Below are 22,696 nucleotides of genomic sequence, written 5' to 3' on the forward strand. Positions count from 1 at the left end.
ACCATATCACCTTGCCTGCTGGCAGACAGTTGGGTTTGAACAATGAGAAGTACCTGTAGATCAGAAAGTGGGAGAAGAGAGAGGCCAGAGTGTTTCTTCCCTGCTTCACCATATCTCTGAGAATATCTTTGTCTCTGCATGATAACAGGTCCTTTCAGATGCTCCTCTCCCACATTCCAGTTATTTCTGCATTTCCATAATGCTATGTACACCGAGGCATTGAAATGGCTTCTTATCATTGCCCATCTCTAGGATCTTCACTCATCATCCGTTGTTCATTTTTGTAAGGCTGTCCATATCTCAGTCAATAAACTCCCTGCCCTTGAACCATCTGAACCTCCATTTGGACCATCAGTTCCTTGCTGGGACTTTGACCAATACAGCCCTTGTCTCTCTGTAACTCACTTAGTTAATCAACTGGCCTAACCCACTCACTCTGGACATAAAGTCAAAACACATTCACTCAACACTTACATGAACACACAGCATTATGTCAGAGGACAGATATTTAAAAGCTGGTATTTATATTCAAAAAAATGTTTATTATCAGCCTTGCCCAGGCCCATTTTGAGAGCATATTTTAAGGATAAGAAGCTCTTTCCATGAGCAATCAGAGTCTATGTCAGGCCTTCCATCCATATGAGTAGATGAGCATCATTATAAGCCTGCTCTGGGGATTGCAATGTTCCCAAACATTATTGTTATACAGTCAACAGTTATAGTGAGTAAGGCACTCATTGCTCACCAGTAAGTGGCATTGGCCTTTTTGTTCTCTTCTGAGTCAATCTCTTTATTGTTTTCACTCCTTTGGTAGAGATTGTTTTAATATGTGCCATTTCTGAGCAGATTCTCTCAGCTCATCTTCAAAATTCTGAAATTCCACTTGTGTTCCCACTGGACCATGTTTGTTTATAAGGTCACAAAAGGTTTCTTTAAACTAAATCAAGCTGGGTAGCATTTCTGTGCCTGAAGTTTTCTATAAGCAATATCTGCAACAAGACAGAGGGGATTTTAAATCATTTCTAAGAGACTTAGATCCATGTCCAGGCTGACCCTAAGGATATTTCTCGCCTGTTTTATTTTTTTATGTTGAATGACATAATGGATGTGAAAGTTCTTTGTGAACCATAAAGACCTTTCTAATGTAGGGGATTATGACGATGATCTCAGAGTTTGGGAACATCCTGTCTTCTCAGGTTTATTTTATTCTCCATTTTCCAGGGGTCAACAGATTCTAAAGGAGAACAGGACTTTTCTCCAAGACCTCCTATTTCATTTTGGATAGAAGAGAATATAATTAATAATACAGATATTCATTCAATTACTTATAAAATATTTATTGGAAACTTTCTATGTGTCAAGCATTGAACCAGGGTGCTGGGGAAAAAAATGACATAAAAACATAGTTCTTGCCCTTAAGGAGATTAACATTAATTTGGTTCTTACTCTGTGACAGGCACAGAGCTGAATACTTCACACACATTATCTCTATTAGTCTTCAGAACAATACTAAGGTAATTACATTATCCATATTTTACAAATAACATGTAAAAACAAAAACAACCATGTCAATGATGAACATTTATTGAGTAGTGCTGACTGTGGGTCAGGTAGTGACCTAAATGCTTTATAAGCATCTCAACGAATCCTCAAAATATCCTTAAGAGGATTACATTATCCCTATTTCCCAACTAATAACTAACATTTATTGACCACTTAATGTTGGTAAGGCATGGCCCTAAGCACTTTACATGCATTATCTCATTTAATTTTTTAAGAACATCACGAAGGAGATACCACTATTATCCGAGTGCTTAGGCTCTAAGTGCTTAAGGAATATGCCCAAGCTCATCTAGCTGGAATTAGTAGAGTTGACACTCAAACTCAGTTCATTATAAAGCCCACAGTCTAAAGCATGCCACTAGACTGCCTCTCATGAACATATTTTATTCCCGGGATAACTGACTCTCAGGGGGAAAACAAACAAAAAGATGTCAAGGCACACATCACAGCCAACATTAAAGAGGGACTGCTGGGAAATACATCTGAAAGCAGATACTGCCTTTATTCACTTTACAGTCTTTTTGGATAGTCGGTGGCTTCGAGTTTTCAAATATAGACTGCAATTTATCTTTTTTTTCTTTTTTCTTTTTTTTTTTTTTGAGATGGAGTCTCGCTCTGTCGCCCGGGCTGGAGTGCAGTGGCCGGATCTCAGCTCACTGCAAGCTCCGCCTCCTGGGTTTACGCCATTCTCCGGCCTCAGCCTCCCGAGTAGCTGGGACTACAGGCGCCCGCCACCTCGCCCGGCTAGTTTTTTGTATTTTTTAGTAGAGACGGGGTTTCACCGTGTTAGCCAGGATGGTCTCGATCTCCTGACCTCGTGATCCGCCCGTCTCGGCCTCCCAAAGTGCTGGGATTACAGGCTTGAGCCACCGCGCCCGGCCAATTTATCTTAATTTACTATGGGATTTGTACTGTTAATAAATATAGTCTAATAAATCACTACAAAGAAAAACAAGGTTTTAACCCTTGAATTTTCTTTAGCTCATTGCTGATACCAGTGTTTTCTAAGTAAACTGCCAAGCACTTTACATATAACCATACACCTTCTAGGAAGTGACCTCTTGCCAACTAGAAGATTCTGAAGAGTCTCACTGATCCTCTCCCCAAATTTTATTTAAAGGTGGGGTCTCAATAAATTTCAATCACTTTTTCCCTACAGAAAAATGTATTGCTTCTAAAATGCAGCAATATGAGAATTTTTTTCACCATGATTATATTCTACACCTAATGCTTAATAAATGCATTAAGTTAATGCTTAGTTGAGGTTGACATTAGATCTTTAAACACACATATCAAGTCTGAAAGCTCAATCAAAAGCTATTGGCATAGTGATGTGCTATAAATCCAAGACAATTAGAACTATTCTGCATATAATATTCCAGTGTGGGGCCAGGAGGAAGAATGTTACCTTAAATTCCAGAACCTTCTAGAACCCTCCACCGCTCCACATTTGGTCTTTTAGGCTGCTAATGATCCTGGTGTGCTATGTTGGAATGGGAAATGGACTTGGACTCAGAAAGTTTGGCTTCTACCCCCATCCGCTAGTTGAGTTACATTGCAGGAACCACCCTCCCACTCTGTACCCTACTTTCTCATCTATGAAATGAGAGTAAACATTGTGTCCGTATCACACAGTTGCTTGGAGCATCAAATTAGACAAATGTTAAGTATTACTATTTTAACATTTATTGGTTGTTTCCAATTTACCACATATGAGGATTATGTGCTTTGGGTAGTAATCCCGTTAAATCATTAAAATAACTTCATGAGGCTGGGTGCAGTGGCTCATGCCTGTAATCCCAGCATTTTGGGGAGTGGAGGCGGGTGGATCACCTGAGGTCAGGAGCTCGAGACGAGCCTGGTCAACATGGTGAAACCCCATCTCTACTAAAAGAAAATAAAAAATAAAAAACCAAATAACTCTGTGAGGTAGGAACTATTTTTCTCCTTACAGTACCCATAAGGGAAAGTGAAGTCAGGAAGTGCACAGTAGTCACAATGGGACAGAGATGGGATTGTTAGAAAGATGCCAACAGATACAATTAGAAAAGGTGATGACTAAGGTTAAAGAAATTTTCAGAGACTTGAACAAGGAAAGATCTAACACAGAATGCTCCAACAAGAGGTATGTCACCCAGATAATAACGCTCTCCATAAGACACACACCAATGGGTATTATCACCCACCCCTGAGAGAATCTACATTCTGTTAAGTGCAACAAACATAACTAGGACAAGGATGCAAAACTTAAGGAGACACCAAAAAGCTTAATAATGAAGATAAACAACATTTAATGTGTTTTTTTGTTTGTTTGTTTGTTTTTTTGAGACAGGGTATCATTCTGTCACCCAGGCTGGAGTGCAGTGGCAATCACCACTCACATTGCAACCTCTGACTCCTGGGCTCAAGCAATCCTCCCAGCTCAGCCTGCTAAGTAGCTGGGACTATAGGCGTGCACCATTACACCCAGCTATTTTTTGTATTTGTTTTTTTAGAGACAGGGTTTCGCATGCTTCCCAGGATGTTATTGCAATATTTTTAAAGTAAAAATTAGTGCAAAACATCCATGATGAACAAAATATCAAAAATTTAAATAAAGACAGGTTCTGACCCTACACAGCACAGCTAATTTCAACACTGTTGACTAGTGGGTTTGATTTTTTTTTCTCAATAATTTTGCCTTTATCATTCAGTCAAATCAGTTTTAAGACCTCCTTGTACCTCCTCTATCTCGCCATCTCCTATTTGACCCCTCATAGTACTCTAGTTTTAGGCTTGGCTGCCTGTCAGGTGCAAGTAACATGTGAAAAACAATTCGGGCACATTGGAGTGTTTACTGAGAGTGTGAATAAGGCTAAGGTCAGCTTCCTAGTCCTGGAAATACTACACATACTGCAGGTCCAGAATTAAGGCTCTTCTAGGTACAGTTGCCAGAAATAATATAGGATGCCCAGTTAAATTTGAATTTCAGATGAACAACATTTTTTTTGGTGTGGGTATATCCCATGCAAAATTTTGGCATATTTATGCTAAAAAAATTAGCAAAAACAAATAAATTTTCATAGCTGCAAAATGGAATGGAATAGGCCAGAACAATATAGAATGAAAGGTCAGAAGTTCAAATGGAATGGGAAGGCATAGAATAGAATGGCTAGTAATAAAATATAATTGCACAGAATGGCATAGAATGGGATGGAGGAGAAGAAAATGGAAAAGAGGAGAATGAAATAGAACAGATGCCTGACATCTAATTTGTTTCAGTGCATTGTCATTTCTTTATACTTGTGAAATTCACAGAGGAAGGGTTTGAATAACTGCTCCCTGAGAGTCATAATAGCTCAGGCTGAGTTTTGCAGATCAAAATAGAGGAAGAGGCCCCTCAATCCTGAAGACTCTCTGTTCAGAATATCCAGCGCTAGGAATCTTCTCCTTTGATTTCCAGGTGGGAGAGGAGCTGGGAAACTCTACACTATACATGGTTCCCTTTTAAGTTATCTCTTCCCTGGATAACTCCTGCGCATGCTTCTTCCTAATGCTTGACATGAGACATCTACAGGACAAAGTGATTTTGAAGTAAAATCACACGCAGAGTTTTGACTTTGGTTAATCTGTCTATAAACTTCAGAAACACTATGTTGAAAGACTTGGATGTTGCAAAGGAAGCGTGTAAATTTAACTCATAGTTGTCTAGTATCTTCGGAGGGGGCACAAACAGTTCCAAAGAACACGATTCCAAGAGCTCCCCCAGGGTCAGCTTTAGAGCCAGGATTGTCATCCTCCCATGAGGGACTTTATCCTGCATCACCATGATGTCCTTAGAGACCATGTCCTTAAATGGTAGTCCGTGAGCCTGGAAACCAAAAAGGGACACGGAGCCCAAGGAAACCAGTCTATTTAAAGGTACTGGTGGGAATAGGAAGGTCCCTGGTGGATTAAGAGAGTCAAAGAGTCTCCATGACAGGACCACAGACATCTCACCAGCTCCCCCAGCCTTGAGTTTACCCTTCTCAAGACCCACAGAAAGTCCAAATTTATCAAAGGAGTATGCGAAGGATCAGATAAAACCCACAGGCCAGAATTTCAGCTGATAGAATTTTGTTAATATGATTATTACAGCACATGTGTATTTTGTGTGTTCTGAAGCATGTTGGCATTCATTACTATGTGATACTCACAGTAAGTCTGTGAAAGTTGCTGGGAGGATCTGATTATTCCCATTTTTCAGATGAAGTTTTTGTTTTGTTTTGTCTTGTTTTTGAGACAGGATTTCACTCTGATACCCAGGCTGGAGTGCAGTGGCATGATCTCAGGTCACTGCAGGCTTGAGGTCCTGGGCTCAAGCAATCCTCCCACCTTAGCCTCCCAAGCAGCTGGGACTACAGATGTGCACCGCCACACCTGGCGAATTTTTTGTATTTTTTGCAGATACGGGGTTTCACCATGTTGCCCAGGCTAATCTTGAACTCTTGAACTGAGCCCAAGTGATCCACCCACCCTAGTCTTCCAAAGTGCTGGGATAAAAGGTGTACGCCACCACACCTGGCCTTTCAGATGAAGTTTCTGATGTCCAGAGGTGTTTCATGTCTTGCCCATATCTATGCAGCTGGTAATTAGCAGGGCTGGGACCATGTCTTGGGTCTTCCAGCTGGATTGCTTGGTGACAATGGGGTACCTCCTGCTATTTGTCTTGGACATCCTGGAAAATAGGCTTCTTCATGAAGAAGAGCTTCAGAGTGAGTTCAGTCACCATTTGACCACCGAAGACCCCTCCTCCTTGCTACAATGGCCAGAATTCCTCTCACACCAGTTGTTCTTAGCACAATGCCTCCCCCAAACATCCTTCTCCATGATATTAATGCACAGCGGTTTAAGGTGACGGGTCCAGGAGTCAGACTGCCTCTGTGTGAATCTTGGCCCTGCCAATTATTATCTGTATTAGATTCCATGAGTTACCTACCCTGTCTTATCTGTGTAAGAGATGGCAGTACTTACCTCATAGAGTTGGTGTGAGGATTACGTCTCTAGGAATGGGACCAGACAAAAATGAAATGCTTAATATTATCCCAGTCCTGAAGTCCTATGGCCTTTCAATTCATCATGGATGATTTTGGAAAACTACTGGCATATCAAAAAAGATTAAACCTACCTCTGTCTAATGCCAAAAGCCCAGTGGTTAAGCACCACACCATGCATGTTACACCATCTCTTCTCAAGAATAAGCTCAGCTAATTACTAAATCAATTATTTAATAAGCAAAAAGAATCCCATTTTAACCCAATATATGAAACAGATAATAATATAAAAAGGAACTTCTGTGGATAAACCAGGGGTTGGGTGCCACATTAGTTTACTGTTGTCTATAAACAGTTGACACTAACTTACCTGCTTAAACCAACACCCATTTACTAGCTCAAAGTTCTGTAAGTCAGAATCCCAGGAGAACTTGAATAGAGTCTCTGCTTTGGGTCTCAAAAGCCAAAATCAAGTTGTTGGCCAGGCTGGGCACTTATCTGGAGACTCTGGAGAAGGGTCCCCTTCCACACTTGTTCAGGCTGTAGGGAGAATTCAGTACCTTGTGATTATAAGACTGGGGTCTCTGTTTCCTTGCTGGCTGTCAGCATGTGGTCGCTCTCTGCTCCTAGAAACCACCCACCTTCCTTCTCACGTGGCTTCCTCAAACTCCAAAGCAGCAATGTTGTGTCAAATCCTTCTCATGTTCCTAACGTCTCTGACTTCCTCTTCTGCTACCAGCCAAAGAAAACTCTCTGCTTTCGAAGTGTTCCCCTGAGTGGGGCAGGACCATGTGCATAATGTTGGTATCTTAAGGTCACCTGACTTGGGATTTGAATTACATCTGCAAATTCCCTTCAGGGCACTAGCTAGATCAGTGTTCGATCAAATAGCCAAGGGATAAGAATCTTGGGTGGCTATCTTAGCATTTCTCTCTACCAAAGGACCCAAACTCCACATGCCTACCTGCCTGTAGCAGCCCCCAAAGTGCCCTAGAACCCTCTAGAATACAGTTTAATAAGCCTGCTTTTTGTACTCTAGATCAGGGTTTCGCAACCTCAATCAACACTACTGACATTTGGGGTCAGATAGTTTTAAAAAAAAAAAAAACATGAATATGTACAATTTTTATTTCTCAATTATACCTCAGTAAAGCTGAAAAAAATTAACAGGATTGAAAGGACAAACCGACAGTTCTATAACAATAGTTCTTTCATTAATAAGAATAATTATTCTCAATAATTTCTGTCCTGTGCATTGTAGGATGTTTTGCAGCATCCCTGGCCTCGACCCACTAGACAATGAGCATTTCCAATGGTAACAATCAAAAACGTCTCCAGATATTGCCAAATGTCCCCGGGAGGCAACATCACCACCAGTTGAAGACCACCGGTCTAGATTAAAATTCAGAGAAGCAGAGCATTTGGTTTCCAGAGACCTAGTGAACTAATTTGGGAGAAAAAGGTATAAATTTGTAAAAGTTTAAGCAACATTTCGGAATTTAAACCAAAGGCAAAGGTACAGAAATAGTGGTGACAGAAGCTGTGTGCTTGGCTGCTAAGCAAGTGCCATTTACAGATAATAGAAGAACTTCAGTAAATGGGAAGGTTGGGTGTGTACTCCCATTAGATCAGTCCAGGCAAGTCTCATGAAGGAGGAAAAGTCCAGAATTGTATTTTAAAACGAATAATGCCACTTCCAGGTTCATCGCAGAGGGCAAGAAGAGAGATGTGCAAAAATGTTGTTGGTATTATTAGAAATATTGAAAACTTGGACACAACCTAGATGTACGTGAACAGGGGAAAAGGATAAAGCAGTGGTGTATTAATCAGAGTTCATCAGAGAAACAGAACCAATAGAACCAATATAATGTGTGTGCATATATGTATGCACAAAATATATATGTTTGTGTGTATATATACACATATATACATATATAGTATATATGTATATTTGTAATATACAATATGCACATATATATATATATAGTGTGTGTGTGTGTGTGTGTATGTGCATATAGGGTGGGAAGTATTTATTACAAGGAACTGGTTCGTGCAATTATAGAGGCTGACGAGTCCCAAGATCTGCAGTTATCACACCAGAGAACCAGGAGAGCCAATGATTTAGCTCCAGTCCCAGTCCTAAGGCCTAAGAACCAGGAGCGGATAGTATATTTCCAGTCCAAACACCAGCAGGCTCAAAACCCAATGTTTCAGTTCAAGAGCTCAGGTTTCCATTCAAGTCAAAGGCAGGAAAACACTGATGTCCCAGCTTCATGCAGTCAGACAGGAAGACATTTTCTCAGCCGTTTTGTTCTATTCAGGCCTTCAACTGATTGGATGAGGCCCACCCACATTGGAGCAACCTGCTTTACTCAGTCTATCAGTTTAAATGTTAAAACTCACCCAAAAACACCCTCCCGGAAGCATCCAGAATAATGTTGACCAAATGTCAAACCCCGTGGCCCAATTAAGTTGACACATACAATTAACCACCACAAATGGATTCATTCATGCAGACGAAGACCATGCAGCCATTTTTTAATGCAATAAATGCATATGTTCTGATCCAGGAGAATGTCCACAATGTGTTATTTGTTTAAAACAAACGTCAACTTGCATAAGAGTATGTATACTATGGTCCCACATGCATAAAAGAGAAAGTAAACTATATGAAACAACATACACATATGCATTTTTAAAGAACGTTTGTATAAACACAGAAAAATTCTAGAAGGATACGCAGCAGACTCAGTGGTTTTCCACCCCCTCCTCCTCCACAGACAGTATGGGGGTATGTGTACCTTACCGGAGACTTTTGGTTTTTTGCGTAAATCACTGAAATGCACTAAGTGCTTGCTAAACGCTCAGCACCAGGCTAGCATGCTACATGCACGCTGTCAATTAACATGCATCACTATCTTACAGGGGACATGGGACTAAGGCCTAGGGAGGGTGAATAATTGTCCCAAGTTCACAAGCCTGGGATACCACAGAGCCACTCCTCCATCCCAGGTCTGTCTGACCCATAATGGGCACAGTCCTGCCCATAATGTACTGTCTCTACAAAGAGACAACTTTCATGTAAAATATAAATATTTTCAGTATATATTTTATTCTTTAACATAGAATATATATGTATGTATATATGTTTATAGTGGATGTACCTATATGACTCCTATTTATTTTTAAAGATATACTTTCTTTTCTTTTTTTTTTTTTTGAGACGGAGTCTCGCTCTGTCACCTAGGCTGGAGCGCAGTGGCGTGATCTCAGCTCACTGAAACCTCCACCTCCTGAGTTCAAGCGATTCTCCTGCCTCAGCCACCCAAGTAGCTTGGATTACAGGCATGCACCATCATGCCTGGCTAATATTTATATTTTTAGTACAGATGGGGTTTCACCATGTTGGCCAAGCTGGTCTCGAACTCCCGACTGCAGGTGATCCACCCGCCTCAGTCTCGCAAAGAGCCAGGATTACAGGCGTGAGCCACTGCGCCCAGTCAAAAGAATGCATTTTCTTACTTACTCCAAAACAATAGAAATAGATGAGATCTGGGAAAGGAGAAAGCAAAAGCAACTTAAGTAGGGAGAATTTTTTTTTTTTTTTTTTTTTTTTTACTGCTTTATTTTACATCTCCCCAGAAGCAGAGCCTAAGTACAAGGACTTAGATGCATGTTTTGCTTGTTGGGGAGATGATCCAGGGGAGTAAGGAAATGTACAGGCTCACTGCTGCAGACACCAGGGTTTGATTCTTCTGGGATCTCTGATCAGTAGGTAAAGGAGGAAAAGCTGGGTAGCTTTCCACTGGCTTCCATGCCCGCTTTGTGGAGGGTTAGCTCTAGGGGCGTTAACTCCCCAGTAGAGAAAGTATGAGGTGGGATTCTGTCATTTGAGGTGTGTCTCGCCTGAAGCTGAAACACAAGTAGATCAAGGAGATGCAAGACAGGAAGCCAAAGAAATCGGTTGAAAAATCACCTGAAGGATCACTTCAGCCCAGGAGTTTGAGACTGCAGTAAGCTGTGATTGTGCTGCTACACTCCAACCTGGGCAACAGACTGAGACCCTGTCTCAAAAGGAAAAGAAAAGAAAAGAAAAAAAAGGCAAAAGAAAATCACCTGAAAGGGGATCTATAGTACACTTTTGTTTTTCTAAGCAGTCTTTTGTCTAAGAAAAAAAATACAGAAAGTAGCACAGACTATTCACGTGAGTCAACCCTGACTGGTAACCCACTGAAATACATTTCTGAATGAACACTGCTGGGAGAGAGGGGCACACAGCCTGCAGATAAGGTTGCAGGGGGATGAAGCCATAACACAGAGCACAGCTTTTTCCTTGTAGGGAGGCCTTTCAGACACTCGTGATGAACCACACAAGCTCTATTGCTCTGAAGTCAGGCTCAGAGAAAGGAACAAACGGCAGGGAGAGGTTAACATCAAATTGCATCTGAACTTTCAACTACATTCCTCCTAACAGCTGCCTTGGGTAAGGATCCTGGCAAGTGCTTTTAAATTTTTATTCATGTGCAGACAGGAGAGGAGGTGAGGAAACAATTCTGAGATGAAGAACTCCAAATTATGAGAAGAATGCCAACTGTCAATAATCAAAATAATTCTTCACTGCATAATCAACACCACATCGGCACAGCTGCTGACGAAGAAACAATAAACACCAAATAAAAATAAAAATTTCTCTTTTTTTCCATGCTACCTTACAAGGAAAATCTGTACTGGAGCAAGGCTTTGTGGAATAGTTTCTAAAACATGCAATCAACATTTTCTTGAAATTACAGCTGGCGTCCTGTATCTAGCAAACTTCTTTCTTTCCACGTTCTTATTTATACCTTGTAGCGACAGCTTAACACTCAATTGTTAGTGCCATGTGTTTGACAATTGATTGCGTACTGCCCAATGGCACACCTGACTTTACAGTATTGAGATTATACATGTATATGTGTGTCTCTGTTGTACGTGATTAGGATCATGCGACACTGATCAGTTTCACGAGGTCATGAGGCAGGAGTCCCAAACTTGCTCTTGATTTCATAGGATGACATCAATCACAGTTTGAGGAGCAGGACAACCTCAGGTTTCTGAATTTAACATCACAGGGTCTGGAGTCATTAAAGTGCAACACACTAGCTCTGGACCCAGACAACTGGGTTGGAATTACACCACCACCATTCACTATCATGTGACTTCAGAATGTCACTTGACCTGTGGAGGTCTCAATGTATTCATCTGCAGGATGGGAATAAGAATACTCCCTCATATGTCTGTTGTAAAGTAATTTGTGGAATATATTCACACAAGGCATGGCTCACAGTGAGCACATGGCCAGTGTTAGCTATTATAACTGCTCTGGGGTTGAGGAATAGCTTATCCCTCTGTCCTGAATTTCCTTCTACAACATAGTATTGGCCTACACTCCCTTTCACTTAGAAGGATTTCTACTTTTTCCCTATTTACTATAACTTGGTTATTCATTTGGTTGTGAATTGCCCAAAGAACTATTAATGTCTGGATTCCGTAGGGGTTACAGGTAGTGGTGCAAGAGGTTAAGGGTGCCCTAGGGAACTTAACACAAGTCTCCCAGGTCAAAGGGTGAAGATGTACCAGCTAGTTGATTTAGCTCCTTTTCGGAACATATTCCCTTCATGTGGGTGGCTATAGTGTTCTGTGGGTGGCGCTGAAACTTGGAGAGGATAGAGAACTATTCCTTCAAGGAAGAGATTTTCATCTTCAATTCTATTGGCCTTGATCAAAAACGAACCCTTGTGAGACTGGCCGCCAAGGGTCACAAGGCAGAGGTGGTGCTATGTGTTTCTTCTTTCAGAGCACACAAAAAACTACATTTCTGAGATTCCCTTGGAGTTAGATTAGAACCATGTGGCCAATAGGATGTGAGTAAGAGAGACACTTTTGAGACTTGCCTTAAAAATATCTAAAAATATTTCATCATGTCTTTCATTACCTTTCTTGTTGTTCTGCATTCTAGGCAGAGGGAAGAGAAAATGAAAAGGTCTTGAGACAGAAACAAGGTGATGTGTTAGAAGCCTACCCGGAACTAAGTGTAAGGCCTCAAATATACATATCAAAAAGGAGTGAGTTGAGAGAGGTGGGCAAGGGGTAACCCATTTCAAGAATTAATATGTAAATACTTTGTTCATAGGACACCACCTCAGCCTCTCATTCACAGCCCATTGTTATTCTAACAAGTTTCATTATCTGGGCTTCCAGATCCAGAACAAAATAGAGACAGCTAATCTGCTAATTTTTTTTTTTTTTTTTTTTGAGACAGAGTCTTGCTCTGTCACCCAGGCTGGAGTGTAGTGGTGCCATGTCAGCTGACTGCAACCTCCACCTCCCACGTTCAGCAATTCTCCTGCCTCAGCCTCCTGAGTAACTGGAGTTACAGGCACTCGCCACCACTCCCAACTAATTTTGGTATTTTTAGTAGAGAAGGGTTTCACCATGTTGGCCAGACTGGTCTCGAACTCCTGACCTCAAATGATTTGCCTACCTGGGCCTCCCAAAGTGCTGGGATTACAGGCATGAGCCACAGCGCCCGGCTGAAGCAGTTAATTTGATGGGAGCACAGAACTGCTACAAGTACACATACCCTCATCGATAAGATGATGATATTCTATCCCACCCACAAGCCCTCCACTTCTCATAGGTTTACAGGGCCATTCCCTTCAACATTCGTCATACAACATGACGTCAATTCCCTTTTCACTTTAGCTCTCTCCTTTAAACCTCCTCTCATTCTCTTATATCCTCTCACATCAAAATTAAATGCAATGTTGCATGTGTGGCTCTGTCAACAATGACTGGAGCCTGTGTGTAAGAGGCAGCCACAAACTCAAACACTTCCAGGGACAGAAAGGTAGAGTAACTGGGTAAAGAAAGCAAGTATAAGACAACAAGAAATAGTGCGCCTCAGGATGAGTAAATGAAGAGAAAACGCCCAGCCAAAGCCATTCTTGCATCAATCATGAGAAAGGATCCAATATTCTGACCCAAATGATTTGCGTAAGTCAGTCAAGACATGGCATTTTCGCCCAATATGACTGAAAGAATGGATAGTTCATATTTTAAGGAAAGATGTCTTCATCCCTCCTATTGGACACAAACAAGGACGCATGCGCCGCCATCTTGCCACTGGCCACCACCTTACAACCCTGAGAAGGGCAGGCCCCGCGTTGAGAAAATCAGAATGGAAACACGGAAGGCACTTGCGTCCTTGACAACGCCACAAATCACTGAACCAACCAGTCCTAGAGCGTACCCTAACTTTAATTTCTGTATGAGAACAAATGTTTTCATTGTTTAAGACAGTTTCAGTTGGGACTTCTCATCTCACCCTCAGCAGCATCCCAGAAAGCACAGAATTCAATTTTTAAGTGCTGTGATAACCAAATAAGACTTGCCCAGGTGCAAGACAGAACCTTGGGCACTGGATATGTGAGTTATACTGTAAGTACAAAATACTCCCAGATTCTGAAAGACTTAGTGAAGAAGAAAAAAAAAAAAAAGGATCTGATTAATACACTTTCTATATTGATTACATCTCAAAAGAATAATATTTTGTGTATGTTGTTTTAAATAAAATATCTTCAAGTCAGTTTGCCTATTTCTTATCTTTTTTAATTTGCTTATAGAAAATTAATATTACATATGTGTTCACATTGTATTTCTATTAGACAGCTCTGATCCAGTTATTGTACCTCTTCCAATCAGAATGAAGACATTAGGTCTCTCAAAATTATCTACTAATACTTCATTTACTGTCCACAAGAATCTCTGATCTCTTCTTAGCCTTTCTAGAGCTTAATCTCTCTCCATACTGTTTTCTGCAGTTATTTTCTTAAGTGAAGAAATTTATGTTGATCCTAATTATAGCTTATAAGTCCATTGCTACAGGCCAATGGTTCGCCAGAGGACACGCTGGAAATTTGTGGGAGCAGTTTCGGTTATCACATAAGCAGGAGGGGCACTATAGCATTTAGTGAGCAGGGGCTTAGATATTGCATACTCGATAAGAGAACTGTCTCACTTCCCATTCCCACATGCCAATCCCTATATCTATATATAAAACTGGCCAGAATCTGATTTCATTTTACTTATAGGTATTTTTTGCATGGGGCTAATGTAAATGAATTCTCCAGGAAAAGCGACTGCTGTGTCAATCAAGGGAAAGGTATACTTTGTTTTGCTCAGAACTTCAGAAGTTATTCATCATTTAGGAAAATCACACATTTACAACAGTGGCACTGCTGGTATATGAGTCACCAAAGTAGCTCAACTGCTTTGATCCACATTTGAGCTGCTCCACTGAGATAATTCTATGCATAGGTACTATTAGGTTGGTGCAAAAGTAATTGCAGTGTTTGCAATTAATAACATACCTGTTAAATTTGTATTTCAAAATGTCAAATATAAAGAAAAAGTGTCAACAATATTCAGTGGAATATTGTCTTCTCTTAAATCCAAACTAATTCATTACATCAGAGGCAAGCATCTAAGTACAATTCAGTTCTGACATAATATAATAAATGCATTCCTACAAATCACTTCACTATGCAAAATCATGCAATAAAAAAGTGTTTATGGGGAAATGAAATTAGAGGCATAACACTCAAACACTTCAATATTGACGCATTTAAAGAAAAGAAACAAATAAAAATGGTTTCACAGTTTTACAGATGTTAAACGGTTAAGAAATAAGTACTACAATGCACATGGTACTTTACCTTGAAAAAGACCAAAAGTTTGCTTGTGTACCTATGGGCAATGGAAAGGTACAGCTTGTGAGTCACCATGGAGAGTCACTCCGAAGCTGCACCTTTCTGTGGAAAGGAGAGTTGTACGAATGAGAAGAAAGAGTGTAACACCAGTTGTAGGTGGGTACAGCTCACCACATGCAAAGAACTGAAGTTGCTGGAAGGTGTTTGAGTCATATGCAAGTGGACTCAGCTGGATGCAGTTTCCTGTGTTCACCTCGTGTTTCTCATGGAAGAAATCGTGCAGAAGCAAACGGAAATGTTTATTTGTTCCTTCCTACATCAGTTGTGCTGTAATAATTTGTATTTCCAAAACAAGTATTATGGCAGAACCGGTCGTGTGTCATTGTATTTCCTAGTGTGATTTTATTTTTTAATTATTTTTAATGCCTTTTATTTCTCCTTTATACTACATTTAGGGCTTTACATTAAAGTTTGGAAATTACATGTCTATGTGGCTGAGACATTCAGTTCACAATAATGAAAGTGGCACTTCAAAATATTTCATATAAAGAGGGTGTTGGGTCTAAAAGGAGTGAGAACCTCTGATCTAACCTACTGAGTAGCTGCTAAAAAATTGCATTTCTTTTTTTTTTTTTTTTTTTTTTTTGAGACGGAGTCTCACTCTGTCGCCCAGGCTGGAGTGCAGTGGCCGGATCTCAGCTCACTGCAAGCTCCGCCTCCCGGGTTTATGCCATTTTCCTGCTTCAGCCTCCCGAATAGCTGGGACTACAGGTGCCCACCACCTTGCCCGGCTAGTTTTTTGTATTTTTTTTAGTAGAGATGGGGTTTCACCGAGTTAGCCAGGATGGTCTCGATCTCCGGACCTCGTGATCCGCCCGTCTGGGCCTCCCAAAGTGCTGGGATTACAGGCTTGAGCCACCGCACCCGGCCAAGAATTGCATTTCTATGCATTTGTTACTCCTCTTTGGTATGCGCAATCCATAGACTAAACAAATGTGTCTCCCACAGAGCCATTCAAATAACTAAAATGAATTTTTTTTTCCAAGACAGGACTAAAGAAAGAATTCAGGTCTTGCCAGTAGAAATCGCCCTCTCATGCATCCATTAACCAGCCCCTAGACATTCATTCAATCACAAAATGACTTCACCTTTCATATCTGTCCATTTTGCCCAGAAGGTTAGCAAAAGAAACCCTGCCCAGGGGCTTCCTGGGTTTAAGCCAGACCTTGAAACCAGACCATGCTGCTTGCCACGTTCCCATAATCCTCTGGCCTAAAATTCTCAGCAAATAGAGAAGCTCATGTCATTGAGCTTTTCTGGAAATGCCTGAGCCTGCTGATGTTCCTTTAGAAAATGGTGTCCTGAATGGAAACCAGTGTTCTGTGGTCTGACCAGCACAGGAAATACCACCACATGAATATAACACCTATTTTGATTTTGCTTTTGGTTTTTATAAATGGAGACATTTTCAAATGAAAAGAAAAAATAATTATTGTACTAGAGCAACAGTTTCCAAATCCCATCACCTGGGTAGTGTTTAAAAATACATAGAACCAGTCCCTACTGCAGATCCACTGAGGCAGAATTTCTGGAGTTAGTCCCAGCAAGTGACATTAAAAACAATTTCTTCAGGAATTTCTGGTGTGCAGCAATCATGCTTGGAAGCAAATATCTCAATCATTATCTCCTTCGAGTAGATATTAATAACTACTTGATAACTGGAAAGATAATTCCAGTTAGCTTTCCTACAATTGGAGAAGTTTAGGATTTTTTTTTTTTGAGAGGGAGTCTCGCTCTGTCACCCAGGCTGGAGTGCAGTGGCGCCATCTCGGCTCACTGCAAACTCTGCCTCCTGGGTTTACACCATTCTCCTGCCTCAGCTTCTCAAGTAGCTGGGACTACGGGTGCCCACCACCACGCCCGGCTAATTTTTTGTATTTTTAGTAAAGACGAGGTTTCACCGTGTTAGCCAGGATGGTCTCGATCTCTTGACCTCGTGATCAGCCGGCCTTGGCCTCCGAGAGTGCTGGGATTACAGGCGTGAGCCACCACGCCTGGCCAGTTTAGGATTTTTTAACTAGTGAATGCTAATACACATGCCAACTACTGTGCTAGGGGCTGGGGCTTCAAAACCATGGTTTTCTAACTTATAAGAGACATACAGTCTAATACACAGTGTTGACTGCCATACAAGAGGCAAATATTATGATAAAGCAGGTATTTCCCAACCTTTTTTCATTATTACCACAAGAAGAGCCATTTTAGATATCTCTTTCCTAATTTCTATCATAAAATTTTATATACTGTATATCTGTTTATGTGTTATGTATATCTACATTTTATACATAAAAATAATCTTTTTGTTCCCCTTCCCAAATAACCAGTTTAAGTCCCTTGGGGGCAATTTACCTGCATTGAGAATGCATGTGATAAAAGTATATGGAAAGGATAATGGGGCACAGTTAGTCAACTAACTGCCTGGGACAGTCAGGGAAGGCAGATGAGGAAGTGACATCTGAAGTAGGTTTTGTAGGATAAGTAAAAGTTTCCCATCTGAGAAAAGGGAGAGAAATTGTTTTAGGAGGAACAGCTCCCAAGCATGTTTGCTAAGTATTTACAAAGCCTGGTGCGCTCTGAGATCTGTACATCCACAGAAAGAGTGGGGCATTTTTAAATACAGATATTAAAATACAAATTTCATTAAAAACTGACTCTTGGCCAGGCTCACACCTGTAATCCCAGCACTTTGGGAGGCCAAGGCGGGCGGATCACGAGCTCAACAGATCGAGACCATCCCGGCTAACACGGTAAAACCCCATCTCTACTAAAAATACAAAAAGTTAGCTGGTCATGGTGATGGGCACCTATAGTCCCAGCTACTCAGGAGATTGAGGCAGGAGAATGGTGTGAACTTGGGAGGTGGAGCTCGCAGTGAGCCAAGATGGCACCACTGCACTCCAGCCTGGGTGACAGAGTAAGACTCTTGTCTCAAAAAAATTTTAAAAAAAAACTGACTCTTATGAGGCATCAAATCCCGGAATCCTTTGCAGGTGGGGTGAGTACACGGGGAGCGGAAACTGGAAAAACATTGAGTTAGTAAAGACAGGTACTTGGTGCCTTTAATTTCAGCCTACGTCTCAGATGGAAAGGCTCCTGAGTAATAAATAATAGAGCACACTTTGGGCATAGTTCATTCACTATTCTTCCAGACACATTTCGAATACCATTCAAAGCAAGTCGTGAAAGCTCTGATTAATATACAACACAGAGCTCTCTCTATATACTCTCAAGGGTAAAAATACTGCTGAAAAGTCAGTTCTTTTTAAAGCTGAGCATCTAACACCACCTTGTGAATGATAATAAATGACAGGCTAAGCTGCAAGGTAGCCCAGCCCTCTGTCTGGGTCTGCAAGTTTTATTTACACAAAAATGCATACCCGTTCTTTGGCCAAGAGCCCATGATCGTCTTCCGGTGAGATAAGATTTCCTGTGGGACTTCTGGTATTTCACAATTTCAACTTGGTCAGAAATAGCAACCCAAACTCTCATGGGTTTGTTTTTCTTTTTTTTCTTTTTCTTCTTCTTCTTCTTAATAATTCCCATTCAAGCAACATTAGGAATGTACATGTATTTGCTCTTAAAATAATATTCCAGTTATCATTCCTACAATTGGGGAAGTTTAGGATTTTTTTACAACTTCAAATCTTGCTGAATATTTAGGGAAAAGATGTATAGATAAGGGACAAAAAAATGTTGTAAGAAAGAAAATCCATACACCACCATCTTCATCCCACTAATTATGGACATAGAAACTTAATGTGAAAATGGAAACTCTTGAACTAAACATCTTCAGAAGGGTGGCATTTGGACATTCTAGAATGGAACATGGCAATACCAGTTTTAATCCAAGAAGACATTCTTCCAGGGGTGGTTCCTCTGAAACACAAGTAAGCTGTTTGCTTCTTGATGGCGGTATATTTTTCCTATTCACAGAAGCCTATAGCATGATGAAGTAGAACTTGCTGGCAACTGGGGCATTTGTCTTTCCATACTTTAAAAAACCACCAAAAAACAGCCATCCGGGTGCTCTGAGAATCAAATCAGGCGCTGTATGTGAATGCAATTCATAAAGGGTTTTGGACACTGGTCACTCTCTCTTCTAGACCCTTCAGCACTTAAGCAAATAACTTGTGTAAAGAGTCCTTCTCGTGGTCTTTATCTGCAGTCACATCTTTTTCCCACTTTTTTATGGGCTTCTTGAAGACAGAATCTGTGTCATCATCATCATATCTCCAGCAGTCACAAGAATGAGGCACCTTATGAGCATATCTTGAGAAAGTAGACAAATGAGTGCATGAATACATGAAGAATGAACTAGAGGAAGTCAGGATGTTGCCATAATACTATGAGAAGACTTGTGAATCAATAAGGCTATCTCCCCGCCATGACAAGTAGCTAGAAGGAGAGCCCTTCATACTAAATGCTAAAACCACCAATAAAACCAGGAGAAAGGCAACCCTCCAGCACATCCCACTCAAAATAAAATTCCCTATCTACAAAAGGATTGTGTTGTCAACTTTCCGGACTAAGAGTGGTCCCCCACATAGAGGGCAACAACACACACTGGGGCCTGTCAGAGGGTGGAGGTTGGGAAGAGGGAGAGAAGCAGTAAAAATAACTAATGGATATAAGGCTTATAACCTGGGTGATGAAATAATCTGTACAGCCAACCCCCATAACACACATTTACCTACATAACAAACCTGCACATCCTGCACATGTACCCCTGAGCGCAAAATAGAAGTTAAGAAAAAAAGATGGCCCCCATATTTCAGCAGTTACTCTGAATTAAGAAGTTAGATGCCTGGCTTTCAAAATATTGTGTGCAACGACGCTTAGTTGTGAGGATAGGTTAGATGCCAGCATCTCTGTCACCAGAAATGCAGGAACAAATGTGGAGGGAAAAAAACGTAAAGAACACAAAGTCATCCTAAGCTCCACCATAACCTTAGTCAATGAGTGATGCCCAGTGAGTATAAGGTGAGAGCTAACTTTTTTCTACTTGTAATGTACATTTTATCCATTTGGTTGCTCAATACCTATATTAGCCTTTTGGAGTATTTAGTAGTATATTAGTCTGCTAGTGCTGCTATAGCAGAATACCACAGATTGGGTAGCTTAAGTAACAGAAATTTATTTTCTCATAGTTCTGGAGGCTAGAAGTTCAACATCAAGGTGCTGGCAAGTTGGTTTCTGGCGAGGCCTCTCTTCTCAGCCTGTAGATAGCCACCTACTCATTGTGTCCTCATATGGTGGAGGAAGACAGATCTCTGTATCTCTTCCCCTTTTTATAAGGACACTAGTCCTGTTGGATTAAAGCCCCACCCATATGATCTCATTTAACCTTTATTATTTCCTTAAAGCCCCTCTCTCAAAATCCAGTCATATTGGGGGTTTGAGCTTCAAAGTATAGGTACGGGGGTGGGGAGATAAATTCAGTCCATAACAAGCAAACAAACTAAATTTAATGCATACGTTTTTCATTCCTTCATCTGTGAATATTTATTGAAGAACTACAGTGTATCACATGCTCACTAGGTGATAGAGACACAGCAGTGCCCAAGACAGCCATAGTCCCTTTTCAGCCTCATGGAGCTTTTCATCCACTACTAGAGATAGGAATTAAGCACCATACTATACATAAACTAATTTCAAAAGTGATAATGGGGAGGAAGAATTAATAGTATAAGACAAATGTAACAAGCATAACTCAGAGCCTATAACTTCATGTGCAAATTGAGATGTTTGGTCACGTACAGGGCACCACAAAAAATAAAAATTTATATCATGGATGAAAAAAAATGAAGAGAAAACCAGTACTCATGAACGAAATACGATTGTGTCTGCCCTCTCCCATTCTAATAATTAGAATTCCATCTATTTCAGTGAGTACCGTTCAGCACTAGATGTATTTATTTCTTCATGGTCATTATGGGCCCAAAGATAATTATAGAAGGATATTACAGCATTGTTTGTAGAAGAAAGAGTAATAACCAAGGGTCCATCATAGGGGAATTGGGTACATACATAGAATACCTCTATACAGTATTGAAAAGAAGAGACGAGGGCTGTATATGCTAATATGAAACCATATACTAAAAAAAATTATTGCGTTTAAAAAAATGAAGTGTAGCATGACTTGTGGAGTGTGCTTCCATGTGTGTGAAATTTCAGGAGAGTCGTATAGATTCAAGTAGACTTGCACATACACAAACTATCTCTGGAAGAATATATGAAACAGGATGACAGCCAGCGGTTGTTGCCTCAAGAAGGGTAAGGGGGTGTATGAAGGTCAGGAGTAGTAAAGAGACATACTTTTATTACAGTTGAAAATGTATATCTTACTAGAGAAAACATGATCTCAAACAGCATATATGAAGAAAAGTTGTGTTAACCAACAGTAGAAGCTCATTTTGTAATCTGCTCCCATCTCCAATGTGTTTGCTTAACAGGATTCTCTAAACATTTAGACATAAGGTAAATGGAATTAGATGGGTAGAAGGCAAGGTTTAAATACCACTGGGGGAAGTTGGAAGTTGGAGAGTTAAAAAGGTAAGGGGTGAGAGATTCCTATGACCAGTAAACAAAGACATATGTTTGGAGGATGAAGCTTTGATTAGAAAACGTCATTTTAGGTGGCATATAGCTACTTTGTTGGATAAAAAGTGATTCACATAATGAGACAATTATTCCCTTTTCAAGTCTTTTTTTATGGCTCAGTTATGATCAAAGAAGAAGTCTCAGTGTGGTGAAAGTATGTCTTTAAGACCGCTGGACACTTTCCTGAAGTTAAAATTCAATAACACTGTTTTGATTTCATTGTTTCTATTCACAAATACCCTTCTTAGGGCAAGCGACTCTAGTTGCCCACTGACGTATTTTTTCTAAAATAAACGTACTTAATGTTAATTTTTTAATGAGCCATTTTTAATGGAAATTTTAAGTAATATAAGAGGTGCAGAGAGATAGCAAAAATTATAAACATTGAAACATGAATGACTAAAGTTTCGGAAGCAGTGGCTTGAGAAATTCTTCTCAGCCTGGAGTGTAGGAAAGCTGAACAGTTGTGTGGTTGTGATTGCTGTTGATTTTTAATTTCCATCCCACCAAAGAAGCAGTGAATAAAAACGAGGGAGATTTTTTTCTTTTCTTTTCTTTTTTTTTTAGGAAGCTGCAGTTTCATTCTCATTGCCAGTGGTATTTATCAAGAATATTGTTACTTTCCTAGAGTTCATTCTTCGGGTGACTAAGACTCCTTAGAACCAAGAATGCAAGCACAAACTCTGAAGGTCTAATTAAAAGTATGATTCTTGC

General features: G+C 40.4%; 1 long non-coding RNA gene across 3 annotated transcripts in view; it reads right to left on the bottom strand.

Moving 5' to 3' along the window:
• LOC117088097 overlaps positions 1-22,696 on the bottom strand; it is a 338,602-nt gene that overhangs the window by 300,308 nt on the left and 15,598 nt on the right. Inside the window, exon 3 of one of the 3 annotated variants that reach the window (XR_004439000.1) lies at positions 18,364-19,651. The exons of the other annotated variants lie outside the window; for them this stretch is intronic. This is a non-coding gene — a long non-coding RNA (uncharacterized LOC117088097). Of the gene's footprint in view, positions 1-18,363; positions 19,652-22,696 lie in introns of those variants that run through there. 3 annotated transcript variants of the gene reach the window in all.

The sequence above is a fragment of the Trachypithecus francoisi genome, unplaced genomic scaffold (assembly GCF_009764315.1).
Source record: "Trachypithecus francoisi isolate TF-2019V2 unplaced genomic scaffold, Tfra_2.0 Lachesis_group10, whole genome shotgun sequence".
In the NCBI taxonomy this organism is placed as follows: Eukaryota; Metazoa; Chordata; class Mammalia; order Primates; family Cercopithecidae; genus Trachypithecus; species Trachypithecus francoisi.